Raw genomic sequence first — 11,178 nt, forward strand, 5'->3', positions numbered from 1 at the left:
TATATATATATATATATATATATATATATATATAAAAGAAAAGCTTTATTTGGTTACTTTGTGCTACTTTGTTTTTTTTTTAATTAAAAATTTTTGCATTTTATCTCATAAAGAGAAACATATTTTGTCATGAAGTAATTATTTTACAAAAAATTAATTATTACATTAACAAAAAAATATTAACACTTTATAAAAATATAATATTAACACTTTATAAAAATATAAATATAGGATATTTTAATAAATAATATATTAAAATATTAAATTAATAATTATTTTCTATGAAAAGTAAATTATTTAATTTATTGTTATTAATTTATTATATTGTTTTATCCTATCAATTATATATATATATATATATATATATATATATATATATATATATATATATATATGAATAAAACTTTTGTTTAATTTAGTTATTAATTATTTTAGCAATTGTTTAGCTAATGAACATTTGCTATGCCATCAGGAGAGACAATGTCATGGATTGAGTAAAATTGATATAAATACTAAAGTCTATATATAATGCAAGTCTAGTACACTTTATTTTTACACTCAAATGATAAAATTATTTTTAATTTAATGATAAGTGAATATAATTGACTAAAGAGGATTTTTTTTTCTTTTAATTTATGACGAAAAATATTTAATTGGGTGTTAACATGTGAAAAAAAAAATTCATATCTTGAAATTTACTGGAAATAAAAATGCGGGTCATATTTTATTTTAAATTTTATTTTCCAATCTTTAAATTAAAATATAATTCATAATTTTATGAGCCCATCTAATACTTAAAAATATATATATATTTTAAAGTTAATTAAACTGAATTATGTGCATGAGTGTGGACATATGGGCTTCTGTATACGTGTTGCGCGTTAATAATTTAAATTTAAAATTTAAAATTTTAATCTTTTATTTAATTTAAATAAAATGAATTTTAAATTATTTATTTATATATATATTGATAAAAATTTTAATTATTATATTAATTTGTATGCGGGCATATATTAATTTATTAGTATTTTATTTAAAATCTAAATATTTTATATTTTAAATAAATTATTATTTAAACATTACCTAATATCATCTTCGTTTTATCTTATATTCCAAATTTTAATAATTATATATTTTTAGATAAATTATTTAGTTAAATATTATCTAATATCTAAGAGTGCTAATTATAATTAAAAAAATATAAATTAAAGTGAAATTTAAAATTATTATATTTATTAATTATATATCTAGAGTGTTAATTGATGGTGAAGCCAAGTGTCAAATTTTGATTAAAAATTTTGAAACTTTAAAGTTCAATCATTATATATTTTAAAATAAAATTATTTGATTAAATATTATCAAATAGTATCAATTATGCTTACAAAAATATGAATTAAAGTGAAATTTAAATTTATTATATTTATTAATTATATATGCTAACCGTCAATTAATGGTAAAGTCAAGTGTTAAATTTTAATTTAAAAAATTTAAGTCTTAACTTTCATATAAACTTTTTTTTTTTTTTGTGTTAACACGTTATACTGGTTGTTTATATTTGTAATATATATATATATATATATATATATATATATATATATATATATATATAATTTTAAAAAATTTACATAATAAATAACGAATAAATTCTAAAACATTTTAAAATGTTTTTGTTTCCTTAAGAATTAGTATATTATATAAAAAAAATTAAGATATCACCAAATTAATGAAGGCTATAAAATATACACATATATACTATCAATCTTAGATTGAAATATCAAATGTAATCATTCCAAATTCTAATAATATATATGATATATAAATTTGACCTTAATTATTTATTTATTGTGTATATAATAAAAACCAACAATAATTGAAATAGTAAAAATTGTTTATGGCATAATAATTTATCACTAAAAATATAAAAAGAAAATTTCTTTGCACTATATCGATAATTAACTAACACATTAGTGATGTAAGATTATAGGAAATAAGTATTAAATAGAGACTTACTTATAGTCAAATAGGAATAAAGTCTTGTTAAAATATTTAAATAAACCACATAATTGTATATATATATACATGTGAATAATTAGAATAAAAGAAAATGTATTCAAACAAATAGGAATCAACAAATAAAACTTTAGAAAGAAAATTTAGATTTAAATAGAAGAGAAAAACTCTCCAACAAAAAATAAAAGAAAAATAATATTAAAATTAAAGAAAATTATATCTTAAAGAAGGAGTTAATAAATTTAATAACTTTATTTGAATAGAATTTTTTCTAAATATTTAGTGCTTTACATAATAATTCATAATAAATGAAAATAACCTTAATTATTGATGACATTTTTCTTTTATAATTCAATATTGCTTTTTATTAGGTGTATAATTATTTTAATTGAAATTTCAGAGGATTTTAATATAAAAAAATTAAATAATTAAAAATATTTCTTAATAAATAAAATTTAAATTTAAATAAAAAAATTAATCTAACTAATTAAATTAAAAATTTTTATGCAATAATAAATTATAGTAGACATCATGCATTGTAATTAAATTATATCGTATTTATGTTAAAGTTAATAATAAAATATGACTTTATATAATAGTATAATAGTCTCAATACTGGCAAGGTTGTGGTGTCTTGATGTCGTTAATATTCAACCTTATTATTTAGCAATGTAAGACATATATTAAGCTCTGAGTTGCAAAAGCTATGCAGATATTGATACTCATCAAGAATCAATTTAACATTTATCTATAACTATTTCTTTTTTGAGGAAAAGTGGAAGATAGTATCTTTTATACATTGATATAAGGAGAAAGGAAATGTACATTTAGGAAATTTATCGTCTCATGATGATCATATTTTATTGATATGAGTAGAAACTTCACCCAATTTTATGGTCTTCCACTTCAAGTTTTCGAAACTTTATGGCTTGTTAAATTACATTGTTCATTAAAATTAAGTAATATATAATTTTACCTGAAAATCTTTCTAAAAAAATATCATGTCTCAAGAAATAAATTATTTAAATAGGCAAATGATTTTATATAGGAATAACTTCCCATGCATAAATGTGATTACCAAAAAATATGTGCACAATGAAGCTTAGTGCTTTGCTTGAAACGGACAGTCACAGGTTGACCAAAAAGGGGAGCATTCTAGAGAGGAAAAGGAAGACTGCATGTGTGTTGGTCTTAGGAAGTTATTTTTAGGGTACTAGGCTTGGAGAAGAGATTTGGGGGAGTTCTAAGGTGTGTCTTGTAATGAACTCTTACTCCTATATGTAGCCATCTACCCTTCCTAATAAAGCATTATAATTGGTTCCTATAATTTTAATCCAACGGTTCTTGATAATTTCCATCTACTTACCGTGATCCAAGGGTTCATATTTCTTCTTATTAATCACATTGCCTCAGTTGCTTCAATTGCCTCAACTTATTAATCACATTTCTTATCCAACGGTTCCTATTTATTCATATGCTTCACTAATCTCCATCACATGTCTTCATTATCCAATGACGATATTATCCCTTTTTGCAACGATAGGTCTGGCTAACAATGTAGTGTTTTTAAAAAAAAGTAAGATTTATGTACCAAATTTTACGAGTTTGTAAAAGAAATTTCTTTTATGATATCTTCTTGCACCTGTTGGCGTGTTCCCAGTATATTTATAATGGGCCAAGATCCGGCCCATATTTCTAGAACCTAATGGCCACAGTTAGGGAAGCCTTAAGATTGGTTGAGGGAAATAACTTTCCCATGTGCATAGTTGTTAGAGGTGTAAATGAACCAAATTGCTCATGAGTTGCTCGAGGCTCAACTTAATTCAACTCATTTTCTAAACGAGCCGAGCTTGAACTTAAATTTTAGGCTCGTTCTTGAATTTAGCAGTATTTGACTTGAATTTAAGTTTAAACTCAGCTTATTTATAGTCTCGCGAGTTGGCTCGTTGAACAGACTCGTGAATAAGTTCGTAAATAGACTCATTTTAATGCTTGTTCATAAGCTTGTGAACTAGCTTGATAACAAAAATATTTATATTAGTAATTGTAATTTATAATGTCGTAAATATATTTATTTAAAAATAATATATAAAAATATATTATTTAAAATTATAATATAATTAATATATAAAATATAGTTATTAGTAATTTATTTTTTTAAATAAAGTTAATTTGTATAAAAATAAAATAAGAATATTAAATATATGGTCCCAATATAATAAAATAATATATTATTAAATATTATATTATTATATAAAATTATGATATAATCAAAATAAAAAGTGCATTTATAAAATTAAATTATTTGTATTTTAAATATAATTTTTATAAAAAATAAGTTAATTTATAAGAAAATAAATTTAATATATATATATATATATATATATATATATATATATATATATATATATATATAAATACATAAAAATTGTTTTGAACTCTTTTTATCTATATTAAAGTATTAAATAAATCAGAACTTAATTACGTAGTTTTAGTGGTGGTCATACGATTTAAAACATGAATTCATCTCTCCTCTCTTTCTCTTTCTCTTTAGATTTTGAATTTTTAAAAGATTAAGCTATAAGTTTAATACTAATCTATTTAACTATTATTATTACTTTCTCTCTCTTTGCAGTCTCTCACATATTTTTTGTCTATTAACACTAATTAATCTCTCCATATATTATTACTCTCTATACTATCATTTTCCTAGTATTTATTTTTATAATATCCCTCTTTTTAAACCGTAAATCTTTAAGTTTATCACTAGTCAATCTTCCATATATATAACTTAAATATGTGCTTTCTGTCACGACCCAATTTTTGGGCTAGATTAACACTAGGACTTGGGTCGACATAAGACCCCCGAAACTTGTAGTAAGCTTAAGCAGTCTACAACCTAACAACAAAGCCCAAAAAGGAAGGCACAAAATCAAGAAAAAAAATAGTCAGAGTCTAGCCATAAAATAGATAATCCAACAGAGAGAAAACTCACCCTACTAGTGTCATAAACAAAATCACAATTAGAGAGTTCAGCTCGCCCTCACAAACCAAATCAATATCCAATATCAAAATGCGGAGCTTAGCTCACCCTAAATCCAATATCACACAAGCACCTTAAGTCAAATACATTAGTTTTACATTATAAGAATACCATTACAGTCATAGTGGAGTTCTAGATTTAAATAATAAAATTAACAATTAATACATTAACCATTTTAAGTTTCCTATAAGAAAGAAAGTAGGTTAACTCCAAAATAACATCCACTTGTCACTTCGAAAAAAATAATTGAATAGGGGTGAGTGTTTAATTCAGAAAATTTAGATATTGATTATAAATATAATTTCTATAGCTATTTACAACTAATGTATCCCTAAGTATGAAATGCACATCGAATATATACAACAAGTAAATCATTCAACACTCATACAAGAAGATAATTTAGAGCTACACATGTACCCAGTAAAGTATTTTCATACATAACTATGGGAGTTGATATCCTATTTAGCTCTCTTAATTCAAGACTCACGAGCGAGCTCAACTTAAGTCGGGCTTTTGCTTAAATCCAAGCGCGCGGGCCAGCGAGATCAAATGAAAGTCGTGCCTCACCCCGACTTTCCATATCCATAAGGACCGAGTTCTAGGGAGACTAGCTCAAGTCGCAACTACCCGTCCAATCCATATCTATCATATGCTATATATATCTATATATAACACACACACAATACCAAATTATCTCCAGGGTGGCAAATATAAGTAATTATCAAGAAATAAATATGCAACAATAATAGTGCTCCTAATTTATTTAACTAAGTATGTAAATATATTTAAAAAATGCATGAGCATGCCAAAAATATATAAATAAAATTAAAATTACAAAATATAATTAATATCCAACTCATAGTACAACCCAATGCTTATTGGTTCCGCTCAGAAGAAGAAAATGGTTGATTTGGATCACCTAAGTAAACATACCAAAGAACTATCAAGAATAGACCAATAATAATTAATTAAAGAAACAAAAGACTTCTTAGGCTCGTGTTAAAAATTCAGCAGAGTTTCTTCTATACCTAGAACATAACCTCCTTGTAATAAAACATAATTTATATCTCAACAACCTAAAGGCCTCAGGCTCACAACATAACACAATGCCCCTTCGGGGGCTCCTAGAACAATTGAAACTAGTGTCATTGTTCCATTCTAATTCCTTAACATATCTTACTATTATAATTAAAATTACTGCATTTCATACACTCACGTATATTTTATTAATTATCAAACTATAGCTTAACTTAAGACAAAAAGAGTGAATTTACATTTAGGGTTACCTACGTTACTTCTAACACTTGGAACGCGTCCAGGACATCTGAAAATAGTAGGAATGACTATAATATTGACCTACTTTTGAGGTTGGTTTCAAAGCCCGTGCGTCCAGACCAAAATTGTAGTTATGGGCGTAGTGGAATTTCTTGGAAATGAAAGTTCCTACCCGAAGCTCACAACATAAAAAGTTATAAAATAATTTTATTTAACTCAAAAGATGACTTTAAAGATCCAAAATCTCACCAACAAGCTCGTGAGTTTTGAAAATTTTTTCGTGTTGAAAAATTCCTGAATTTGTATCATTTTGAAGCTCTCAAAATGTACAATGTGTTGGTATACTCTGATTTTTGAGAAAAATTCTAGATTGGGAGAAATTAGTTTGGAAGTTAAAATGGGCTAAAACTTCTGAAACTAGATTTGCACAAATTGAGAAACGATACCGTGTAAACTTGGTATCTACATGATACCCATGAAGAGAGGAGCATTTTAATACCAAAAATGCTGGAGACGGTGACCGGAGAAGGAAGTTATGGCCGAGAGAGAGAGAGAGAGAATGGCAGGGGTGGGGAGGGAGGGGGGGGGGGTGCTGCTGTCACATTTTTAACCTTTTGATTTTTTTTTTTTTGGAAAGCAAAACTATAAATTGATTCATAAGCTTTTTAGATCTTCTCAAACAAGTCTAAAAATTCTTTTCTACTAAGTCCAAATCCTAATTTAATACATTTAAAATTAAATAATAATAATAATAAATTTGAAATATCTAAAATATAAAATTGCAGAATTTCACAATCAAAGAAATTTTAATTAAAATTTTGAAAATTAAATTTTAAAACTTAAAAAAAAATAATCTCGTGAAATATATTTATTTAATAAAATAATATTATAATAGTCTAATTTATAAATTATCTATTTTTAAAAAGTTTCCAGGTTATTACAATCTTCCTCTCTTAAGAAAATTCATCTTTGAATTTTAAGCAAACCAGGGATAAAGAAAAGAAGATGATTGGAATAAGTGTGAGCACTTGTTACTTTAGATTTGCATAGATGATTGAAAGCACTTTACTACTAACTGCCTCTCCTGTAGCATGTCTGTTATCGTCCTTTGTCTGAAATGAGTTAACACATCTAACTACTCATTGATTCTTTTCCTATCATCTATAGTACCCACGATGCTTCCACTACACCCTAATGTGTGGTATCTTACAACTCTAGTTTTTGTTTCCTTTTATTAGCAATCTTAGCAGTGCAAAGATTTGACTCATACAACTTGGTTTGCAAAGTGCCCTTCTGAAATAACTACTTTTATATACACCTTACCCGAGATTACTACTGATCTTGTTAGTCATTGAAGCTTTAACAAGTCTTTCTCTATACTTAAAGCACCTATACTTTTTAATTCCATGATATTATGAGCTTCTAGCATACTTTTTTTGCCATGAGGTCCTTGTACTAACTCTTGCCTGTCTTTTTGTAACCAGCTGTGCAAAGCTCCATTCAAATGCCGAACATCCATATACTATCTATCAACATCGGAAAGTGGACTGGGTCTCTTCTTTGACTTGACAAAAGTCTATGTATTCCAGAATAACTTAGTTAGCATGACTAATTTATCATTTATCATTCCTCTAGAATGAAGTTGTTTGACTTCAACCTGAAACTTCTTTACTATTTGATGCACTTTCTAACACATTGGCACTTAGATCAAGGCTCCACTACTCTCTTAACCTATCATTTCTCATAACTTTTCCTTTTTCACCCTTATGCTCTTCGTTCGAAGATGTCCATCACATCATCAAATTTGATCCTTTATTTATTTCTTAGTCTAAAATAATTACTAGCTTCATTACTTCTATAATTTTAATGATGCGATTTGTTCTTACCAACACATATTTCATGTTATATAACACTATAGTGTTGACCTACTACTTGTGCTCTATAACATTTGTAATCCACCATGGAAGGTTCCTGTTGTTCCTCCTTCCCTAGCTTGACCATTAGAACATTATTATTTCTCACTACCCTTTATAGGAAATTGCTCATTATTATTAGTTAGGGGCTCTTTAACTTATAAGTTCCACCGGAACTAACATAGCAGTGGGAAATGTGTATTGTACCATAATCTCAAACAAGATATTTCACATGTTCATTCGCCTTGATATAGCTACATCTATTGCCCACAACTTTTCAAACTTTAGCCTTAAATTTGCCCATCAGTAAAGTTTCATCCATCAAATCCCACCGCAGATAGCACTTCCTCTAGCTAATAGTTCAGAAGGGCTACAAGCCCTAGTAACTAACTTGATCTAACTCTTGTTACTACCCTGATCATCTATCCATCCTTAACATTAGGTATGCACTTATCGTCATTCCCATATCAGGAGATTGTGTATGAACTGGTGCCTACAAAATTCATAAATAACTGGCTACCTTGACCCAATCTCCATTCCTTATATAATCTTCTAGAGCCAAAAGCACAAGTTAAACTTAAAGAGAAGGAGAAATATCCTCTTACAGTCAACTACATGCAATTATTTGTATAATAATGTTTAACCCATGTCTCTTGGTCTTTCTTTTCAAATTTTATCATCTCCTTGCAAAAATTATGCTCTACCTATATGGTATCAGCCGCACCGGCCCTCTATTATACTATCGTCCTACCTAACATAAAATTTTGTAATTTATTAACTTTGCTTACACTCGATCTATAATGCATACGTATCATTCATATTTGATGGGTGTTGAATCCACCAAAAATTAAATTAACTGAAATTACCAATTATGAAATATTTTCTATAGCAAGTGGTAAATCCAGGTCAAACCCTAGAGACTGAATTATTAAATTTCGTGCACTTGTGTAATGGAAAACGAAAGAGACAAAGATTGGGGGGGGGGGTTTATAACATAAAATCAGAAGAAATCAGAAATTCAAGAACTAAATATGAAAATATCAATTTAAACAAACTTCAGTCCAAGATAATTCGCATTTCAATGCATTGATTTGATCATAGACAAAAGAAATACAATTATCTCTTATTGAATACTTAACATAGATTTACCAAATAGCGAGGTAAACCCCTGACTTCCCTATACCCATCAATTCGAGCTTAGCACTCTTATCGACTCTAATTATTAACTAAGTTGGTATTAAGCAATCCTCATCAAATTAATAACTGCTCTAAGAAAAGGAAGTAGTTAAGCTGAATAATAATTTATGAAGCATAAATCATTTAATCCACCCTATTGTTTCCTTAGGTTATTATCGAAAATTGGGATCATAATCAATAAAACCTAACTGCTACTCTTGTTCAATCTTACATAACAATTACGGATTATGAAGATAAACTAGTAATTGATCTCATCAAACAATTAACTAATAGGTCTTTTTAGCAAATCATTCAATAGATCAAAGACAAAGAAATCAGAAAATAATAGATATTCAAAAAGACATAAATTAAATTAAGAACCTGGTCTCACAAATCAAGTAAAAGAACTTGCATCCCTTGAACTGAATTAAAAACTTAGCCACTCATGTTCATGGCTTAAAGAAAAATAAAGAAGAAGAATAAAGAAAAAGAATAAAGAAGAATTCTAAAAGATGAATGGAAAGGCTGCTGAATTGTGTTGGAAGGCTGCTCAATTGGGATTCCCTGAGTCAGCTGCTACCTCTTCTATTTATAATAAATGCTTAGGTTTTTTATAGTCTTTGTCAAAAACTACAACTTGAGCAAAATCAGGAAACTAATTATCGACGGATACACGGCCCGTGTAACACTACATGGCCCAGGGCCGTGTAACTTACTGGAGCTGAATGGGCTTGTTTCGTACTGGCACAGAAAGTTACACGGGTCTCCAAGATTTACACGGGTCAAGTTACACTGCCCGTGTACTTTGTTTCTTCCTCGGTTCTCTGGATTTCTTCTGGCAGAATGTTACACGGGTCTATGGTTGTGCTTACACGACCCGTGTACTTTGTATCAACAATGCTTCTCAGTCCTTCGACCTTTCCAAGTTTCCTTCCATACTTCTATGCTCTGGAACTTCACCAAAACCCTGAAAAATACAGAAAGAGTCAAATTAATGCAAATGCTGAAAATTTCTCCATTTAACACAATTATTTCAACAACTCTCTAAACATATGCCTAGATGATAAATATACTTAACCAACTGAATTAAACATAAAAACATAATAGAAATACTAAATGTGATGAGAGTAAAATTAATAAATTATACACTTATCAATATTGTGTCTTTGACTTTTGTTGTATTCTAAAAGATGCCTCTCACTAATAGATTCTTTCAGTACTAACTCCACCCTTACCTATAACTATTATTTTGATCCTTGAACTTCTTAGTGACTTATAACCACCTATGCCTATCGCTTCCCATTCTACCCCTACTATTGTTCTGTCATTATTGCTTTAATGTAAAGTGACTCTATTGATCACACTAAAGACATTCGCCTAACATTCATAACGAACCTCTGTCTACTTTCTTACTATCTCAAAAGTCTAACCTAAAACCTATGTGTCATTATCTATCATTCTTTTCTCTCATCATGCCTATTTGATCCATTAGATTGACTTTTATTCAACTTACTATATACTAACTTCTTTTCTCTGCCTGATAAGATAATTCAGAACACCATTGCACACCTTTTAGCTTTTACTCATTATTATTGTATTCCTCGATTAACCTTCTCGATACTGTTAACAGGTTAAAGGAATCTTGCTCCATTGCTATCCACTTCACCTTAGGAATGGGGAGCAAGTAGAGGCTGATCTAATCTTATAACTTAAAGCTCCACATTTTGGCCCCTAACACTGCCCCAACTATGACCTGTTCTA

The sequence above is a fragment of the Hevea brasiliensis genome, chromosome 9, assembly GCF_030052815.1.
Source record: "Hevea brasiliensis isolate MT/VB/25A 57/8 chromosome 9, ASM3005281v1, whole genome shotgun sequence".
Lineage (NCBI taxonomy): Eukaryota > Viridiplantae > Streptophyta > Magnoliopsida > Malpighiales > Euphorbiaceae > Hevea > Hevea brasiliensis.